Source organism: Trichosurus vulpecula, chromosome 4 (assembly GCF_011100635.1).
Source record: "Trichosurus vulpecula isolate mTriVul1 chromosome 4, mTriVul1.pri, whole genome shotgun sequence".
NCBI classification, from domain to species: domain Eukaryota; kingdom Metazoa; phylum Chordata; class Mammalia; order Diprotodontia; family Phalangeridae; genus Trichosurus; species Trichosurus vulpecula.
Window position 1 is genome coordinate 355854009 of NC_050576.1, and position 22702 is coordinate 355876710.

Here is a 22702-nt window from a genome sequence, read left to right on the forward strand (position 1 = left end):
AGAATAAGATAGTATAACTTTGGTACTGAACTTGTTTTTAGAAGTTAGGAGAAAGGAATCATTATTTTTTAGCTATTGCACCCCCAGTTATGGTAAGACCCTTTACTAATACTGGATTTGAAAGTAAACTTTGAGATCACTTGATCTAATCTAGGGTCCCACATGCTATTTAAAACAAGTTACCTCATTATGGTACTTGTCTTGAATAAACAAGGAAAATCCTTGTGACAGGATTGTCTTATAATATCAATGCTATGCTCTTACTGGTCTATGACTATAATCAAATAATCTAGATCAAGATTTCATACTGTGGGACCCCTGTGCCAGTTGGTTAGCTCAAGAACTGTAACATAATCTGCTTAAAGATACTGTACAGTTAGAGTAAAATCAAAACCAAATCAAAAATCTTGCAAAGGTGGGCAGAGGAAGAAGGTGGCTGGAAAGCAGGGACTAGCATGATCTCCCTGCTGAGTCCCTGCAAAAACCTATAAAAAATGGCTCTGAACCAATTCTAGAACTTCAGAACCCACAAAACAGCAGAGGGAAGCAGGGCTCCAGCCCAGGACAGCTTGGATGGTCTCTGGGTGAGGTCTATCCCACATGGAGATGGGAGCTGGGAGCTGGGAGCAGGGAGCTGGGAGCGGAGCAGAACAGAGCCCAGCATGAGTGGATGGGACCAACCAGACCAGGAGCCAGGCCAGGCAGGCCCTAGTGCCCTGAATCAGTGAGCTGCGGCAGCTACCAGACTTCTCAACCCACAAACACCAAAGACAGCAGAGAAGGTTAGTGGGAAAAGCTGCGGGAGTGGAAAGAGTTCGTGGGTCGACCACCACCCCTGGGGCAGCGGAGGTGGGCCAGCTACAGCTGCTGTTGCTTCCGGCCCCAGGCCCACCTGGTGGGAAGAATTAAGAGGCAGATCAGAGCAGGAGTGCACAGCCCGCTGAAGATCTAAGCCCAGTCTGTGTTGGGAGTTCTTGGGGAAGGAGGAGTGCTGGTGTGGCAGAGCTGGCGCATCCCCCCCAAACATGGAACATAGAACTACAAGCAGTCATACCCTGCTGAAAAACTCAAGGGTGAAGTTAGTTGGTTGGGAATATGGCCAGGCAGTGAAAACACACCCAGATTCAGTCTCAGACTTTGGATTCTTTCTTTGGTGACAAAGAAGACCAAAACATACAGCCTAAAGAAGTCAACAAAGTGCAAGAGTCTACACCAAAAGCCTTCAAGAAAAACATGAACTGGGGTCAGGCCATGGAGGAGCTCAAAAAGGATTTGGAAAAGCAAGTTAGAGAAGTAGAGGAAAAATTGGGAAGAGAAATGAGAAGAATGCGAGAAAACCATGAAAAAAAAATCAATGACTTGCTAAAGGAGACCCAAAAATATACTGAAAAATACACTGAAGAAAACAACACCTTAAAAAATAGACTAACTCAAATGGCAAAAGAGCTCCAAAAAGCCCATGAGGAGAAGAATGCCTAGAAAGGCAAAATTGGCCAAATGAAAAAGGAGGTCCAAAAGACCACTGAAGAAAATACTACCTTAAAAACTAGATTGGAGAAAGTGGAAGCTAGTGAGTTTATGAGAAATCAAGATATTATAAAACAGAACCAAAGGAATGAAAAATGGAAGACAATGTGAAATATCTCATTGGAAAAACCACTGACCTGGAAAATAGATCCAGGAGAGATAATTTGAAAATTATTGAACTACCTGAAGGCCATGATCAAAAAAGAGCCTAGATATCATCTTTCAAGAAATTATCAAGGAGAACTGCCCTGATATTCTAGAACCACAGGGCAAAATAGAAATTGAAAGAATACACCAATTGCCTCCTCAAATAGATCCCAAAAAGAAATCTCCTAGGAATATTGTCACCAAATTCCAGATCTCCCAGATCAAGGAAAAAATACTGCAAGCAGCAAGAAAGAAACAATTTGAGTATTGTGGAAACCCAATCAGAATAACCTAAGATCTGGCAGCTTCTACATTAAGAGATCGAAGGGCTTGGAATACGATATTCACCTACCCAGCAAAACCGAGTATCATGCTCCAAGGAAAAATATGGATTTTCAATAAAATAGAAGACTTTCAAGCTTTCTCAGTGAAAAGACCACAGCTGAATAGAAAATTTGACTTTCCAGCACAAGAATCAAGAGAAGCATGGAAAGGTAAACAAGAAAGAGAACAAGAAAAAGAAATTGCAAGGGACTTACTAAAGTTGAACTGTTTTGTTTACATTCCTACATGGAAAGATGATGTGTATGATTCATGAGACCTCAATATTAGGGTAGCTGAAGGGAATATGCATATATGTATATATATATATATATATGTTTATGTGTATATATACATATATATTATATATATATATTCCTCATTTACACAAAGAGAGGTTAAGCTATGTGCTGTGCTATTTTCTATTCAGTAAGAAATCAATGAACTTATGACTATATGAAGTGTTTTAAAAATACAAAAGATTAGCTTTTTTAGGGACATCATTGGGACATTAGTATGGAATTTTAGTCATGGTGAGAGGGTGCTAGGAACAACATCTATTTTTTCTTTTGAATCAAAAGGTGGAAAATACATAAGAAATGCTATTCTTGACCATAAAATTACATACCATTTCTGAACACATAGACTTAAAATTGTATTTGCCTCCTGTTTGGGAATTTAAAAATTGGAAATGATGGGCAGAGTCAAGATGGTGGAGTAAAAACAGGGACTCACTTAAGCTTTCCCTCAAACCCCTCCAAATACCTATTAAAAAAGACTCTAAACAAATTTAAAACTACAGAACCCACAAAATAACAGGGTGAAACAAATCTCTAGCCAAAGACAATCTGGAAGGCCATCAGGAAGGGTCTATCACACCAGGCTGGGAGTGGAACACAATCCAACATGGGTCATGCCAACACAGACCAGGCTGGAGCAGGCCTCAGGGGATTAAACACTAAAGACAAAGTATAAGGTCAGTGGGCAAAATCTGTTGGACCTGGGTGAGAGAAAAGAAAGGTCAGGCCTAAGCCCCAGGGTGGTGGATGAGGTGGCAGCAGCAGCGGTATCAGCAGTAGCAGCAGCTGCTTCCAGTGCTGTAGACCCACAGATGGTGGGGGCGGGGTTACCTAGCTGCTGATCAGAGTGGTATTGCAGAGATCTCTTTGTTGGCACAGAGGCAAGATTCTGTTGCTTTGCCCTGCTTGAATATGGGCCACAGGCCTGGGGTGAGGAGGAGCATTGGTGTGGCAGAGCATGTGGTGGCTGTGGAGATAGAGTCCTGCTCACAGGTGCGAGGTGGAAAAGAGTGCTTGTGGTAACTCGGAGCAGAGCACAGGCCAGAAGAAGAGTAATCACCTCTCTCCTTTGATCATACTACCTTAGAAGAACTGAAAATTTACAGGTGCCTAGAAGTATCTCTGACAACTGCACAAAACCACTGAAACTTGGAACAGAGTACTCTCCACTCTGGAAGCAGGGTCTTATCTTTGAAAAAGAGCTCAGAAGTCAAGCAATTGGCTGGTAAAATGAGCAAATAGCATAAAAATCACACTATAGAATCTTACTTTGGAGATAAAGAAGATCAAAACATATAGCCAAAAGAACACAACAAAGTCACAACTCTGACATCCAAAGCCTCCAAGAAAAATGTAAATTGGTTCTGAGTCATGGAAGACCTCAAAAAGGAGTTTGAGAATCAAGTAAGAGAAGTAGAGGAAAAATTGGTAAAATAAATGAGTTATGCAAGAAAATCATGAAAAACAAAATATTTCATTGCAAAAACCACCGACCTAGAGAATAGATCCAGGAGAGATAATTTAAAAATTATTGGACTACCTGAAAGCCATGATCAAAAAATGAACCTAGATATCATCTTTCAAGGAATTATCAAGGAAAACTGCCCTGATATTCTAGAGCCAGAGGATAAAGTAGAATTAGAAAGAATCCACTGATTGCCTCTTTAAAAAGATCCCAAAAGGGAAACTCCTAGGAATACTGTAGTCAAATTCCAGATTTCCCAGGTCAAGGAGAAAATACTGCAAGCAGCCAGAAAGAAACAATTTGAGTATTGTGGAAACATAATCAGGATAATGCAAGATCTAGCATCTTCTACCTTAAGAGATCGAACGGCTTGGAATATGATATTCTGGAAGTCAAAGGAGCTAAGATTAAAACCAAAAATCACCTACCCAACAAAACTGAGTATAATCCTTCAGGGGGAAAAGTGGACATTCAACGAAATAGAGGACTTTCAAGCATTCTTAATAAAAAGACCAGAGCTGAATAGAACATTTGACTTTCACATATAAGAATCAAGAGAAGTATGAAAAGGTAAACAGGAAAGATAAATCATAAGGGATTCATTAAAGTTGAACTGTTTAAATTCCTAGCTGGAAAGATGACATTTGCAACTCCTGAGACCTTTCTCAGTATTAGGGTAGTTGTAGGAAATATATATAGTGTATATGTATGTATATATAAACAGAGTGTACAGGTAGAGTTGAATATGAAAGGATGATATGTAAAAAATAAAATTAAGGGCGAGAGAGGACTATATTGGGAGGAGAAAAGGAGAGATAGAAAAGATTGAATTATCTCACATAAAAGAGATATTACAATGCAGGTGAAGAGGGGGGAAGTGAAAGGGAATGTGTCAAACTTAGTCTCACTGCATTTGACTTAAGGAGGGAATAACATACACACTCAATTGGATATCTTACCCTACAGAAAAGTAGGAAGGAAGGGGAGGGGGTGGGGGTGATGATAGAAGGAAGGGCAGATTGGTGAAGGTGGTAATCAGAAGCAAACACTTTTGAAAAGGGACAGGGTGAAAGGAGAAAATAGAATAAATGGGGGATGGCATAGGAAAGAGGGAAATATAGTTAGTCTTTCACAATATGACTATTATGGAAATACTTTCGCATCACTACAAATGTATAATCTAAAAAAAAAAGAAAAACTTCATTTTATCTTCTGGTCAAATACAACCTTATTCAATGAGACTTAATCATATATTCTTAGAGCCATAGCTCTATTTTCTGTTCTGTATTCTTTACTATGTATAGTAATAAATAATAATGATGATGATGATGATGATGATGATGATGATGATGATGATGATGATGATAAAATTGATAGTAAAAAAGAAAAAATTAGAAATGGGCCATTAAAGCCCCAATAGTTTGATGTCTGTCAAACTTGGAAAGTGACAGGTACTGGACCTATGATTTATTTGATGTAGTAAGTTTCCAAATGATGAAACCTATTCTACTAATGCAGGTAAGCATCCTGGAACATTAAAATGTTGAGGGACTTGTCCAAGGTTACACAATCTTTATATGTTAGAGACAGGCCTTGACACCAGGTCTTTCTGGCTCTGTGTGCCTATACTGGTAATGAAATACATAGTTTGTTACCACCCCAAAGCAACTATGGACAGATTAGCACTACCTTACCAAAATGAAGGCAGAAGATTATTGGATGTTGTCAAAAATAGGATAAATTCAAATTTATAGAAATACTTTTGAAACAAATAGACCTTCCTTCGCAAAGGAATGGTTAAAACTCACATCACATATATGGCACTAGATTTTGTGGGTATAACCAAAATTAGTTTACCTATAGACAGAGTCTATTTCAGAGTTTAGACCCAGGATTAGAATGAGAAAGTGCTCCATAAGAAACATCCACAGAAGAGAGTGATGTCAATTTGCTTATGGAACAAGGTACATAACTTGGAGGGTTTTATGGTAATGATACATGATTAGGTCATTGCTACTAAAAATGACAGGTTATTCTTGAGGAACATCAACCATACATTTATATGGATTAAGCAATGAAGTGACAGAGATTATAGATTACCACTGCAGGTTACAAAAATTTAGTATCTACCAGATACCTAGAAAGATACTAGCTTGCACACCAAAAGATTTCTCTCTTATGTAAATTAAGAGACTATAAATCTTTGTATTTTTGATGGCACATAGCGTGGGATATTTTGCCTTTGTTTTTTCTTTAAGAGTCCTTCTCAGCACTAAGGCAGTCAAGTACCTTTGATGAGTCTTGCCTTTCAAATGTAATGGCAAGCAAAGTAGGATTTTTTCTTGTCTTGTGTTCTGGAATGCTTTTGTGTGCCTTTGATGAGTCTTTCCTTTGTTTCAATTAGAGTCTTTGATTGAATCAAGAGTCTTTGATGACCAGCTTAAGAAACAAGAAAGCCCCAGGCCCCACACCCTTTTGCTAAGTAGGTGCTAAGCCCCAGGGCTCTGAGAAGTGTATATATGATCTATGGTTGGCATTTTGTTTTGGGAATTTCACTCATTGGAAGAGTGGTTACATGATTTGGCCAGATGAGACTGCATAGCCATTAAGAGCATTCCCCCAAGTTTGAAAACCTAGATGTCAGTGCTTCTCTCTCTGGTAACTATGTGTTGTGATTTGGTCAGACAGAGAGAAGCCCATCTGTTGGTTCCTGTTATTTTCTCTGCTTATAATTCCTTTGTGTAATTTATGTATGTATTTTCTCTGAAATTTCAGGGTGTTGAGCTTTGAACTAAATTAATGATATATGTATGCTTAATTAAAGTAAGATTGTTAACCTCTTAAAGTTGCTTTCCTTAGAAAAGCAAATCAAAGGAATTGTGCTAGCAGCCCTCCTGCATGCTGGTGTTACTGGCCTTCCACAGCCACAGCAGCACCTAGTAGCATTGCTGTTACAGTATTATAAATGCAAACCTCAAGATAACTTTGAGAATTAAATGTATAATGTATAATTAATGTATAATGAAAATTAATGAAAACACTAATTAAAATGGAACATCATCACAGGCATAACTTTTGCCCACAAGTGTCTGCATGTAACAAGGACCCATAAAAATTAAGAACAATATGCTTAACACATGTCCCCATACTCATCATCTCCAAACAACATGACATGAAAAGCGTTCAATATATAGGGATATAGCAGGAGAAGTTAAAATGATATGGGAACAATATATCAACTCTGTCTTTTTGTCTACTACTGAATTTATTCCAAAAATGATTTTAGTAAGTCTACAGAAAATGAGCTTACTTCCCAATACTCGTATTCAATGACAAAAGTAGTTATATTTTCCAACTATATAATATTCTACAGAACATTAAATGTTGTCCAGGTTCCATTTATCTGAATTCCACCAGAAAAAGACAAAATCAATATGATAATAATCACTGACATTTACTTATGAAGGGTTGCAAAATATTTTATATACATTACCTCATCTGGTCTTATCAACAACAGTGTAATATAAGTCCTTCAAGTAGTGTTATCCTCATTTTGCAGATGAAGAAACTAAGGCTCATAGGCCAAATATCTTGCCCAGCTAATAAGTGATAAAGATCGAGTTTGAACCCAGATCTTTTTCACCCCAGATTCAAAACACTTTCCATTACAATAAACAATATCCTTCTATAATCCTGTCCTGACTTGGTTATTTAAATCATAGTAATGGTAGGTAAAATAAGACTACCATAACAATAGCTTATGTATGTGATAGTATTATTCTGGTAGATCAGCTATCTAGTACTGATTATCTTTGACAGGTGAGAATAATAGAACTCATAAGCCAAGATACTAAATTTCCATTTTTGTTTTCACATAGCTGTATCACCAAGGCAATACTCACAGCAATTGCTATTGCTATGAATATGCTAGTGCATTTCTGAATTTCAAAATATAAGTCTTTCCATGTAGAAGACAGAAGTAAAACATTTATTCAGATATCAGAAAACCAAATCCCAACACTAGTAAACTGAATCCATCATAGCAACAAAGAAGTTAAAACATATTATCACTACAGAGAGCAACTCCATCCCATAGCTTTTCCTCACCTGCTGGGGCCTTCCCACAAAGAAACATTCACAGCACAGCTAGCTTACCTCCTCTCTCTCCTTCAGCTCTAACTGCTCTGACTTCACTTCCTTCCTGCTCTACCATTTTCTGTTCTACCCATTCAGCAACCTTCTCCCAGCACATGCGACTTAGGCTTCCTGTGACTTAAGCAGGTCATATGGGCCTATTAATGGATGGGAAGATCTTCAAATTAAGCAAAAATACATTACCAATACATTCAGCCCCAAGATTTTTCTGATCCATTACATAGGTCAATGGGGCAACTGGTATCAACAGAACTACATAACAGTATAACAGGGATAACTCAAAATAAACACATAAAACAATTTTATCATTCTCACCTCGAATGAATGGGGCTCAAAATCTTGGGGTAAGGGGCAAAAGTGTTATCCTCCATAGCTACTTCTTGCTGAAACTGGACATAGGGCTACCCCTGCCCCAAGAGGTCAAGAGTCTCATTTAAGAGGTCAGTTCTTTAGCTGGCAGCCTGAGCTTAGTTGATGCCAGGTCCAGGGTTGACATATCACAGTTGTGGATAGAGGGTGACATCCCCCTTAAGTGCTCAAGCATCTTCAGGTGGACGGTACTAAGTCTGCAGGAAATAAATCTAGGAAACAAATTTGACAGACAAAAAGTCAAAAAGAAACAAGGAGATAATAGCCAGAAGCATGGTAGATATAGGGTCAGTCATGCTTCCGGAGTCCATGAACCTACTATCATAGCCTCATTCACAGTAGAATATATGAGTTAAGGGTACAATTTGGTAATCATCTTCTCCTGAATAAACAACAATTGCAGTATTATCCTTCTCATGTGCTATAATTTCCACAGCCTTTGGAAAATCATCTGGCTTCAGTTTTACCTATACTTTTGCTTCTAATTTTATTCTATCAGTAGAACCAAACCCTTCAGTTCCTCCGTTAATTATTTCAGAAGGAGGGTCAGTTTTCACAAGGAATATTGTTTCACGAGAAATAATAATCATGTGAATTATTGTTTCAACAATCTGGCTAGCAGCTTCTTTGGGGTTTAAGATCCACCCACAGCCAGCACCCAGAAAGCTGCCAACAGCACAGGTTCTTTTGATCTGCTTAACTAAGGAAGGCAAGGTGAAGGGGTTGACAAGTTTAGTTTAATACAGTATACAGACAGCATTCACTTAGTTCAGGGGGAAAAGCCAGCACTCTGAACTTCAGAACAAAATACAAACAAATTACAAATATCAACAGGCAGACCCAATACAATTCATAGTTACCAACATCTAGGTTCAGCCCGGGAGCTCAGAACAAGGTCTGGCCCAGAGTCATGCGGAAAAGAGCTCCAAAGAACCGACAGCCAACCCCTGGTTTTTATATCTTTTTCAGTGTCAGGGGTGAGTCACACAGTTTGATAGATCCATTTTGCTAGTACCAGATCATGAGCTGGTGTCAGAGTAGGGACATGTTGAGTAACAAACGTTTTTTAAATTTTTTAAAAAAAAAATTAATTAAATTTTATTTTTTCAATCAGGAAACATCTACTTTCTGTCATTCTCTCCCCTCCCCTAATTGAGAAAGAAAGAAAGAAAAATAAAACCTTTGTATGAACATGCATTGCTAAGCAAAACAAATTTCCACATTGGCTATATCTGAAACAAACAAAAAAAGTCTCATTTTTCATTCTGAATATTTCACCTTCCTATCAGGAGATAGATAGTATGTTTCACTGGGCAGCTAGGCAATGCACTGGACAGAGTTCTGGGACTGGAGTTCGATTCTGGCCTCAGAAACTTATTAGCTGTGTGACCCTGGGTGAGTCACTTAACCCTTTTGCCTCAGTTTCCTTATCTGTAAAATGAGATTGAGGAGGAAATGGCAAACCATTCCAATGTCTTTGCCAAAATAAAACACAAATAGGCTCAGGAAGAGTCTATATATAAATGTGTGTATGTATATATATATATATATATATATATATATATATATATATATGTGTGTGTGTGTGTGTGTGTGTGTGTGTGTATGTATTTATATATTCCCTTCAACTACCCTATATTCCCTTCAACTACCTCATGACTGAAAATTACTGAACAACAACAAACATATGTTTCAGTCCTCTGGAATCATGACTAGTTATTAGGCTGATCAGAAATTCTAAGTTTTTCAAAGTTGTTCAACTTTACAATATTGATATCTTTGTATAAATTGTTCTCTGGGTTCTTTCCTCTTTCCTCTGCATAATTCATCCAGTTCCTTCCAGGTTTCTCTGAAACCGTCCCCTTCATCACTTCTTACAGCCTATTTGTGTACCATAATTTGTTCAGCCTTTCCATAATTGATGAGTGCCCCCTCAGTTTTCAGTTCTTTGCCACCGTAAAAGTATTATAATTATTTTTATACATCTTTAGTTGGAGTTTGTTTTCTCCTCTTCAGGATTAATTACTTCCTCAATCTGACCTCTTCTTAAATTCTTTCTCCCCTTTCTCTCTTATTTCCCTGTAAAGTGTGTGTGTCTGTGTGTGTTCGTGTGTGTGTGTTCTTCCCTCATTTGACTCCAGCTCACATTTCTTTTTCTTTTGAGGATACCACATTTTTAAAAATATTTTTTAGTTTTCAACATTGATTTCCACAAGATTTTGAGTTGAAAATTTTCTCCCCATTTCTACCTTCCCTCCCACTCCAAGATGGCATGTATTCTGATTGCCCCATTCCTTAGTCAGCCCTCCCTGCTGTCACCCCACTCTCCCTCCCTCCCCCATCCCTTTTCCCCTTACTTTCTTGTAGGGCAAGACAGATTTCTATGCTCCATTGCCTGTATGTATTATTTCCCAGTTGCATGCAAAACAACTTTTTTAAGAATCTGCTTTTAAAACTTTGAGTTCCAAATCCCCTCCCCTCTTCCCTCCTCACCCACCCTCCCTAAGAAGGCAAGCAATTCAACCTAGGCCACACAGGTATCATTATGTAAGACACTTCCACAATACTCCTGTTGTGAAAGACTAACTATATTTTATTCCATCCTATCCTGTCCCCGTTTATTCAATTTTCTCCCTTGACCTTGTCCCTTTTCAAAAGTGTTTGCTTTTGATTACCTCCTCCCCCATCTGCCCTCCCTTCTATTGTCCCCCCTTTTTGTCCCTTTCCCCCTACTTTCCTGTGGAGTAAGATACCCAATTGAGTGTGTATGGTATTCCCTCCTCAAGTCAAATCTGCTGAGAGCAAGATTCACTGATTCCCCCTCACCTGCACCCCTCTTCCTTTCCAATAAATCTGCTTTTTCTTGCCACTTTTATGTGAGATAATTTACCCCATCCTATATCTCCCTCTCTCCCTCTCTTAAAATATTCCTCTATCATCTTTTAATTTAATTTAATTTTTTAGACATCATCCCTTCATATTCAAATCAGCCTGTGCCCTCTGTCTATATATATGTATATTCCCTTCAACTACCCTAATACTGAGAAAGGTCTCATGAATTACACACATCATCTTTCCATGTAGGAATGTAAACGAAACAGCTCAACTTTAGTAAATGTCTTATGACTTCTCTTTCCTTTTTACCTTTTCATGTTTCTCTTGATTCTTGTGTTTGAAAGTCAAATTTTCTATTCAGCTCTGGTCTTCTCACCGAATAAGCTTGAAAGTCCTCTATTTTATTGAAAATCCATATTTTGCCTTGGAGTATTATACTCAGTTTTGCTGGGTAGGTGATTCTTGGTTTTAATCCTAGCTCCTTTGACCTGCAGAATATCATATTCCAAGCCGTTCGATCTCTTAAGGTAGAAGCTGCTAGATTTTGCATTATCCTGACTATGTTTCCACAATACTCAAATTGTTTCTTTCTGGCTGCTTGCAGTATTTTCTCCTTAAACTGGGAGCTCTGGAATTTGGTGACAATATTCCTAGGAGTTTTCTTTTTGGGATCTTTTTCAAGAGGGGAATCAGTGGATCCTTTCAATTTCTATTTTACCCTCTGGCTGTAGAATATCAGGGCAGTTTTCCTTGATAATTCCTTGAAAGATGATATCTAAGTTTGTTTTTTGATCATGGCTTTCAGGTAGTCCAATAATTTTTAAATTATCTCTCCTGGATCTATTTTCCAGGTCAGTGGTTTTTCCAAGAAGACATTTCACATTGTGTTCCATTTTTTCATTCCTTTGGTTCTGTTTTATAGTATCTTGATTTCTCATAAAGTCACTAGCTTCCACTTGCTCCAATCTAATTTTTAAGGTAGTATTTCTTCAGTGGTCTTTTGGACCTCCTTTTCCATTTGGCTAATTCTGCCTTTCAAGGAATTCTTCTCCTCTTTGACCTTTTGGACCTCTTTTCCATTTAGGTTACTCTATTTTTTAAGGTACTATTTTCTTCAGTGTTTTTTTTGGGGTCTCCATTAGCAAGTCATTGACTTGTTTTTCATTATTTTCTTGCCTCACTCTCATTTCTCTTCCTATTTTTCCTCTAACTCTCTTACTTGCTTTTCCAAATCCTTTTTGAAGCTCTTCCATGGCCTGAGACCAATTTATGTTTTTCTTGGAGGCTTTTGATGCAGGCTCTTTGACTTTGTTGACTTCTTCTGGCTGTATGTTTTGATCTTATTTGTTGCCAAAAAGGATTCTAAAGTTCAAGTGTGAATCTGAGTCCGTTTTCGCTTCCTGTTCATGTTCTCAGCCAACTACTTGACCCCTGAACTTTTTTGTCAGGATATGACTGCTTGTAGAGTAGAGAGTGCTTTGTCCCAACCTTTAGAGACTGCACTGCTGTTTTCAGAGCTACTTGTACACAAAAAGCTCTGCAACAGCAGCACTCCTCCTCCCCCAAGAACCTCCAACCAGTACTGCAACCTAGATCCAAGCAGCCTCTGCACTCTTGCTCTGATCTGCCACTTAAGTCCTTCCACCAGGTGTGCCTGTGACCAGAAACAACTGTAGCTGGAGCTCTGGAAGCAGCCCCAGAGTTGTACCACCTCTGCCACCCCCAGGACTGGGGCCAACCACACATTCCTCTCACTATGATGTAGCAGTTTTTTGACTAATCTGCTCTGTTGTCTTTTGGCCTTTTTAGGTTGAGAACTGTGGTAACTGCCACAGCTCATTGATTCAGTGCACTACGGCCTGTTCCGCCTGACTCCTGGTCTGGTTGGTCCTAGCATGGCCCAAGCTGGGCTGTGCTCTGCTCCGCTCCCAGCTGCATGCAATAGAGGCTTCCCAGTGACCATCCAGGCTGTCCTGGGCTGGAGCCCTGCTTACCTCTACTATTTCGTGAGTTCTGAAGCTCTAGAATTTCTTCAGAGCCATTTTTTACAGGTGTGTGGAGGGACCTGGGGGAGAGCTTAAGCAAGTCCCTGCTTTCCAGCTGCCATCTTGTGGACACTCCAAGTTGATTCATCATACTGAAGCTGCCCTATCACTGAACTGTCCATCATTGCCATGCAGCCAGGCATCAGAGGTTGGAGCCTCAAGTACTCAATCAACCAGGGAGAGATTCACTAGGCTGTGATACTGATACCTTGAGCCAAGCAGATCTTGAGGATAATTTTAAAACTTTTAAATGCAAAACTAGTCTTATTTGCATGAGGGCTGGGGTTATGGTATTACCTTTAAATAGACCACATGTTACCTTCCCAATTTAGTTTATGAGGAAATGAAATATTACTGGCTAAATTTGAACTCAGATCTTTCTCATTCTGAGCAGGAATTTTTCCCACTATAGAATGTTGCGTTCCATAGAAGTAATCTTTATGGGGATGGAGCCAAGATGGCGGAGTGAAAGCAGGGACATACCTGAGCCCTCTCACAAATTCTTTCAGATACCTCTAAAAAGGTGAATATGAACAAATTTGAGAGCGGTAGAATCCAGTAGGAGACACAGTGTGGCAGATTTCCAGCCCAGGAGAGTTCAGAAGGTTGACAGGAAGGATTTCTTGCATTTAGCTGGGAGAGCAAAGGGCACCCAGCTCTACACCCAACCATACTAGAGCAGGAACAGAACTGGCAGTCTAAGTCACTGACAGCAGTGGGGTGTACTAAGCCTCTCAGTGCAGGATGGGAGTATGTTGGAGCAAAGTGAGACAGAAGCACAGAGCCTGCGGGCAGCAGCAGCTACACCTGGGGCTGTTAGCTCACAAACTAAATGTTTTAAAGTCACCTTCTTAACCTTCTGGGAACCATGATGACAGAGTAAACTGTAAGTGCTCTAATCCTACCCTTGTTGACTTTGAATCACCCAGAGAATACTGCCCTAGGAAAAACCCTGGAATAGTGGAGCCAGAAGTAGGGGCACAACAGTCTTTTGGCCCAGGAAGCTAGAGAGAAGAGTCCCTCTTGCTATGGCAGAAGGAGTCCAGTGAAGGAAGGGAGGTGAAGTTCCTGCTCAGCAGACAACAGAACACCAGGCATACTTTCGCACAGGCAGGGGAATTGGCAGATACCAGCACAGACATCTGCAGCCACCCCTGCTGTAGCATAGCCCTAGGGGGAGAGGAGACTTACAACAGAGAGACCATCCCTCCCCCACACCTCATGCAACCAGTGTTTCTAATAAAGACCTCATCTCTCAAATATAGAAGGAACTGAGTCAAATTTATAAGAATGCAACCCATTCCCCATTTGACAAATGGTCAAAAGATATGAACAGGCAGTTTTCTGAGGAAGAAATTAAATATATCTATAGTCACATGAAAAAATTCTCTAAATCACTATTGATTAGAGAAGTGCAAATCAAAACGACTCTTAGGTACCACATCTCTCCTGTAAAATTGGTTAACATGACAAAATTGGAAAATTATAAATTTTGGAAAAGATGTGGGAAAATTGGAACAATATCGTATTGTTGGTGGAGTTGTGAACTAATCCAACCATTCTGGAGAGCAGTTTAGAACTATGCCCAAAGGGTTATAAAAATGTGCATACCCCTTGTCCCAGCAATACCACTTCTAGGGCTGTATCACAAAGAGATAATATAAGTGGGGAAAGGACCTGTATGTAGAAAAATATTTATAGCAGCTCTTTTTGTGGTGGCAAACAATTGGAAATCAAGGGGATGCCCATAAGTTGCAGAATGGCTAAACAAGTGGTGTTATATGAATATAATGGAATGCTATTGTGCTATAAGAAATGAGGACCAGGTGGACTTCATAATAACCTGGAAAGACTTACATGATCTGATGCTGAGTGAGGGGAGCAAAAGTAGGAGAACATTATACACAATTAGAGACAGAAGGTATCTATGATGACTAACTTTGATAGACTTGGCTCTTCTCAACAATACAAGTTTCTAAGACAGCTCCAAAAGACTCATGATAGAAAAAGCTATCCACAAACAGAGAAAGAATTATGGAGTCTAAATGAATATCAAAGCAAACTATTTCCTCTCTCTCTCTCTCTTTTTTTTTTCCTTTTTTAGTCTTGTTTCTTCTTTTTTATGGTTCATTACATTGGTTATAATTCTTCTTTGCAACTTGACCATTGTGGAAATAAGTTTAGTGTGATGGTATATGTAAAAGATATATCATATTACAGGCTGTCTTGGACAGGGGTGCATGGAGGAGAGGCAGGGGGAGAAAATTTGGAGCTCAACAACTTGTGGAACTGTGTGTTGTAAACTAAAAATAAAAACGAAATAATCTTTTCTCTGATGAACAGTACAATCTCATGTGAGCTGAATGAAAACCAATTAATTTTTATCTATTCATCTTGTTTAATGTGAGAAATGTGAACACATTTAACATGTAGCTCTAATGTCTAACTAAAATAATTAAATAGAAATTGTGTTCTACAAATCAAAGTTAGTTTGAAGAATCTTACCGATTTACATGGAGAATTGCCCTTTGAAAAAATCCTATGCTAATATCCCTGTTGTTGGCTCTGTTTTAAATGCTGGCATGATTACAGTGAGTGCAAGGGTTGGAGAAAGAAAATTGCCATAGGTGATGCCAGAGTAGGTTTTTGACAGCCCACTCAATCATCTTTAATTTTCCTGGGGGATAACATTAAAAAATAAGGTATTGAAAGCTTACCAGACTGACTCATATTAGGCACATGTTTTGCTAATAAAGTTGCAGTCCATTTGATACCTTTGCCAAACAAGTTGTCAGGAACATGGAAAGATTATTAAGCTTAACAAAAGCAGCTATTTAGGAGTTGAACACCATCCTAAATTGCAAGGAACTCTGAATTCATATTGTAACTGCATCCAGGTCTTTTAAAAATCTGCATTTTTAATTCACTTTGTTATTTTTGTTTTCCATTGATTCATGAAAATTATAGTAATAATACTCAAAATAATAGGCAATGGTTATGGGAGGGCAATTATTTAGATATTTTATTGTTTTGATTTTTTAAAAAAAAGATGATAGAGGTGTGGCTATATTTGAAAAGTAAAATTCATTCTTTTTTTCTCTCCCCAAATTACCTTAATTTTGGAAATGGGAAATACTTAAAATTTGGCTGTTCAGTATGACAAAAATATACTGAAATCTAACAAAAATAATTAAGTAGAAGTATAGTCCATACATTAAATCAGCAAAGACATTAAAACATTTTGTATTTATGTTTAATATATTTAAGTTTATCGATATTAGATTTACTGAGTGGCATTATTTTAAAGTTTGGCATGAAATGAAAGTTTAAAATATTGTGATAATATACAAGCTCCTTAAGGATTGAGGGAGTTTCATTTTCAGCTTTTTATCTCTAATACCTGGTATAGTTCAGTGGGCATAGTAGGTATTTAATAAATGTTCATTGATTGATTGAGAACATATTTAAATCATCAAATTAGCAGCTCTCTTAAATAAATTTTTCAAGTGTTGTTGTTCAGATAGTCATTAGTATCTTACTCCTAATGGCCCCATGGACCATAGCACGCCCTTCTATCTTCTACTCTCTCTAGAAGTCTGTACAAGTTCTTGTTCATTGTTTTCATGACACTGTCTATCCATCTCATCTTTTGCTATCCCCTTCTCCTTTTACCTTCAATCTTTGCCAACAATCTTTCCCAATGAGTCTCATCTTCTCATTGTATGGCTAAATTATTTAAATTCTCACCTCAGTATTTGACCTTCCAGTGAATAATCTGAACTAATTTCTTTAAGTATTGATTGATTCAATCTCCTTGCTGTCCAGAAGACTCTCAAAAGTCTTCTCCAGCACCACAATTCAGAAGTATCTATTCTGTGGTCCTCAGCTTTCCATATACTCCAACTCTCACAGCCATACATTGCTACTGGAAAAAAGCCATAGCTTTGACTCTATGGACCATTGAAGAAAGGTGAGGTATCTGCTTTTTAGTATGCTATTCAGATTTGCCATAGCTTTCCTTTCAAGGAGCAAATATCCTTTAATTTCATCTCTGCAGTTGCCATCTGCAGTGATCTTTGAGCCCAAGAATATAAAATCTAAAGCTGCTTCCATTTCTTCTCCTTCTATTTGCCAGGAAGTAAAGGGAACAGTTTGCTAGATCTTAGTTTTTTTTTATGTTAAGCTTCAAGCCAGCTTTCACACTCTTCTCTTTCACAGTCTTGTTTAGAGACTTCTTAATTCTTTTTTACTTTCTGTCATCACAGTGGTATTATTTGCATATCTGAGATTGTTATTTCTCTTGGCAACTTGAATTCCAGCTTTTTATTCATCCACCCTGGTATTTCACATGATTTACTCTACATATAAGTTAAATAAATAGGGTGAAAATATACAGCATTGTCATAGTCCTTTTCTAATCCTAAACCAATCAGCTGTTCCATGTTCAGTTCTAACTTGCTGCTTAGCCTGTGTACATGTTCCTCAGGAGTCAAGTAAGATGATCTGGTTCTCCCATCTCTTCAAGGACTTTTCCACATCATTTTGTTGTGATCCACAAAGTCAAAGGCTTTAGTGTAGGCAATGAAGCAGAAGTATATTTTTTTCTGAAACTCCCTTGCTTTATCCATAATCCAGTGAATGTCAACAATTTGGTCTCTAGTTCCTCTGCCTCTTTGCAAACCAGCCTGCTCTTCTGGTAATTCTTTGTTCACATACTGCTACAACTTAGCTTGCAGCATCTTAAGCATAACCTTGCTAGCATGTGAAATGAGTGCAATTGTTCATTGGTTTGAACATTCCTTGGCATTGCCCTTCTTTAGAACTGGGACACAAACTTATCTTTTCTAATCCAGTGGCCACTGGTGAATTTTCCAAATTTGCTGTCATATTGAGAGTAACAGTTTAACAGCATCATATATTAGTGTTTTAAATAGCTCAGCAGGAATTTCATTGCCTCCAGTAGCCTTATTGTTAACACTGTTTCCTAAGGCCTACTTGACTTCATTCTCCAGGATATTTGGCTATCAACCAGTAACCACAGTATCCTGGTCATCAGTGTTATTAAGCTCTATCATGTATAGTTCTTTTGGGTATTCTTGCCTTTTCTTCTTGATCTCCTCCACTTCAGTTAAGTCTCTACCATTTTTGTCTTTAATCATGCCCATTTTTGCATAAAACTTTCCCTCAATATCTCTAATTTTCCTGAAGAGATCTCTTGTCTTTCCCATTCAATTGTTTCCTTCTATTCCTTTGCACCATTAATTTAAGAAAACCTTTTTAACTCTCCGTGCTATTGTCTGGAATTCTGCATTCAGTTAGGTATATCTTTCTCTTTCTTCTTTACCTTTTGCTTTCCTTCTTTCCTCAAGCTATTTGTAAAGACTCATTAGGTAGCCATTTTACTCTCTTGTTCTTTTAATTTGGAATTTTTTGTTGTTTCTTCCTCTGGTACAATATTGCAAGCCTCTGTCCATATTTTTTCAGGCACTCTATCTACCAGACTTAAGCCCTTAAATCTATTCACTACCTCCGCTTCATAGTCATAAGGGATGTTATTTAAGTTTTATATATATATATATATATATATATATATATATATATATATATATATATATACACACACACACACACACACACGCACACACACACACATACATGCGTATATATATATATATATATATATATATATATATATATACACATATATATCCATATATATGTGTGTGTGTGTGCGTGTGTGTGGTCTGATGGTTTTCCCTACTTTCTTCATTTTAGGTCAGAATTTTGCAATAGGGAGCTTATGACATGGGCCACAGTTATTCTAGGTCTTGTTTTAACTCACTGACTAGACCCTTTCCACCTTTGGCTACAAATACATAATCAATCTGATTGCTTTATTTTTAAAGTAGTTTCTCTCTACTCTTTAAGGAGCACATCAACTATGCAGGATGAAAATAGTGCACTATAGTTCATGAGACAGGTACTAAAAACTATGAATTTTTTTTTGTTTTATACTGGAAATAGATTTATAACTATACCCCCTTAACTAACTTGTCCTTTTGGGGAATGAAGGATTGTAAGGAGAGTTGGTTCCAATTCACTTGAGGTAAAGTATTCAGGCCATGGGACATTAATAATCCATGTGACTACCAGATTCAAGGCTTTGACTTAGTCAGTTATTGTAAAGGTGGTATCATAGATAAACAGGTATCATAGAACTCCATTTAGCCCTGAGAAATTTACTAGGTGAGAACACTTCTGGATTGTTCACTAGAAATGAATAAATCTTGGATTTCTATGTATCTATCTAGGTGTGATATGAAATGTGCTCAGATTGGCTGAGAAACTCAGTAACATAAGCAGTTTACAAATGTCCAGGAGTTGGAATCAGAGATTCCTTTTTATGTAAATACAATTTATTTTTTTCCAATTGCATGTAAAGGTAGTTTTCAACATTGTTTTTTAAATAAGATTTTGAGTTCCAAATTTTTCTCCCTCCTCACCTCCCCAAAATAGCAAGTGATCTGATACAGGTTATACATGTACAGTCATGTTAAGCATATTTCCACATCAGTCATGTTGTGAAAGAAAAAAAAAAAAACAAAAACTGTGAAAATAGCATGCTTTGATTTGCACTTAGACTCCATCAGTTCTTTCTCTGGTTGTGAATAGAATTTTCCATCATGAGTCTTTTGGAATTATCTTAGATCATGGTGTTTCTGAGAAGAGCTAAGTTTGTAATAGTTGATCATCGCACAATGTTAATGTTATGGTGTACAATGTTCTGGTTCTGCTCATTTCACTCAGCATTAGTTTATGCAGGTCTTTCCAGGTTTTTTGAAATCTTCCTGCTCATTATTTCTTACAGCACAATAGTATTATACTTACATTCATATCCCACAATTTGTTTAGCTGTTCCTCAATTGATGGGCATCCCCTCAATTTCCAACTATTTGCAACCACAAAAAGAGCTGCTTAAAATATTTTTGTACATGTAGGTCCTTTTTCCCTTTGTATGATCTCTTTGAGATACAGATCTAGTAGTGGTATTACTAGATCAAAGGGCATGCACAGTTTGATTGCCCTTTGGACATAGTAGAATCAGAGAATATAAAGTGATAAGCAAGGAGAAATCAATTCTTACCAAATCCCTGAGGACCTGCTTGTGAGAATGGAGAACACCTTAGCCTTGATCTGCTTATTTTCTCTTCCCTCTTGGCTGGAGGAGGACCCTGTGAATTTCAAAGTTTTTAGAGGATTTTAAACTCCCCATCTTTCTGGCTAAGTGAAAGCAGTGTCTTTGTTGGTTACCAAAGGCAGACTAGACACATATTCAGGGCCCTACAAAGGTTCTAGCAGAAGAGGGTGAGGTGGGAAACTACATCAGAATTGCAGGGAACTTCTTGAAGACTCTAGAAATGGATTCATAGAAGTCGGGAATTACTTTCATCACATAGTTTTTCTAAGCTTAAGCTTTCATTCCTTTGGATTCTGTATTTATGGTAAGGCAGTATGTAACAGACTTTGGAAAGAATGTTTTGTACCAACTGTATCACTCTAGTAAATACACTTTTCTGAAAACTAAATCTAATAGAAAGCAATTAATCACAAATAAATGCACATTGTTGGAGGGTTGTGAACCCTAACATTTGGAATCCTCCTCCACCACCACCTTTCAGGGATTCCCTTAGACTGAAAGGAAAAGTTGTAACCTTCCTCTGGACATCTGCTAGGTCAAGCAGTACAAGCTGAGGTTAGTAAATCCAGAGACTAATTGTGCTGCTTTGTGAGGGCCTTTATCTCTTAGTTGAAGTAAATATCAGGCCTCTTATATTGGCATAGACTCACTGGAGAGATTTTTCACCTGAGATTCCTTTATTGGATTCACTAGTTTTGGATACACTAGAGAAAAATGAACTTTTTTCTCTCTCTCTTTTGTTTTAAGCTCCTGTGGTACAACAGTGTGATTCTTTAAAAGCCAAAGTATTTTAAAAATAAATGCTGCATGATTGAGTATTCAAGTCCTGATACTTGCTATGTTACACATTACACCTATTAACATTGACGATGATATGAAAAGTATTGAATTTGCAACTCCAAAATGCTGTTGCAAAAAGATGAATTTAATTTTCTTCTTTTATTTTATTTATTTTTAAAAGATCTTGTCTCTTTATCTCACCCAGACTGGAAGAGTGGGAGCTGCTAAGCAAACAGATAATGCTACTAATCATCATGAGTGAGTTAGGCAGCAGGTCAAAATCTAGCACTGATGATCCCTCCTTAGACAAGCTAGTACTCCCCTCACCCTCTCAGAGGTTTACCCTATTAATCCTAAACTTAGTGAGGGCATATACTGACATAGTCCACTGGAGCTCAGAACTCCTGAGCTGAAGAGATTCACTAGCTCCAGCCTTCCAGATAGCTGGAATTACCAGGGAGCACCAATACTCTTAGTTTTCTTCTGCTTTTAAACAGACATAAACCCTTTGTTTTATTGTGAGATCCTTATGGTTTGAAGGTTCATAGAATATTTTGCCTGCTGACAAAGAAACTGAAAAATAATACTAAGTACTTAATCCTTTTTGCAGAGCCCCACAACCTAATGTCTGACTCTTTTTCTTCTCTCTTTGTCTTTGTGTTTCTTCAACTCAAACCTAAATTCAGCTTGTCCTAGTTAGAGATGAGTTAGAAATTCAATTTGGATTGTCTTCACAATGTCAGGAATCCACCCCACTGAGGGACATTTGGTGTGCCTTTTGGTGTAGAGATAGAAAGAAAGTTATTTTTTAGAAGGGGAACATCTATGGTAAAGGAACCTCGAGGGAAATCTTAGTGTGCCCTTTGTAGAAAAGGTAATACAGTGTGCCCATATACTTTAAATATACATCTGTCTATACCCCAGTTGGATGCCTTTAAGAACAGAGAATCATGGAAGAGTTTTCACCTAAAAGTTTGGCTTTGTACCCAAAGCTTGAGAAAGTGACTTCCAGTTGATCTCAGGTCCCTAATTCTTATGATGAATGGGGAGTACAAAGCTCTATTTTCTTTTCCTTTTACATTAGCTAATGGTTAAACCCCAACTGTGCTAATTTTATTATATTCCTTGGTACCTGAAGAATCCCAGAGTAGCCCAGCCTCTTCATGGGAGAGTGAGATTGCCAAGAATAAAGTTCCTCTTAGACCCCTGGACCAGTGTTACTAAATAAACACTAAGCCAAAATTTTACCTGAAGGATAAAGGGGTGACTTCAATCAATCCCAGGTCTCCACTCTACATAAGGAGAGCTCTGTGTGCTCAAGTAACTTTGTAGGGATCAAGCTTTTCCTTCCAGAAGCGAGTCTTGATTTTATTTTCTTTTCCATTTCTTTATTATCTTTGAGTTGAGGAAGGCAAGCAAGCAAACAGGTATTAACCTATTAGAACTTTGTAAAATGATGTCTGTTAAATTGCATCAAAATATATTTGGAAATATTAGAGAATGACTGGTATCCTCTTTGATTATGAACTGTGCCACACGGCTTTTTTGGAACTTTTTAGTA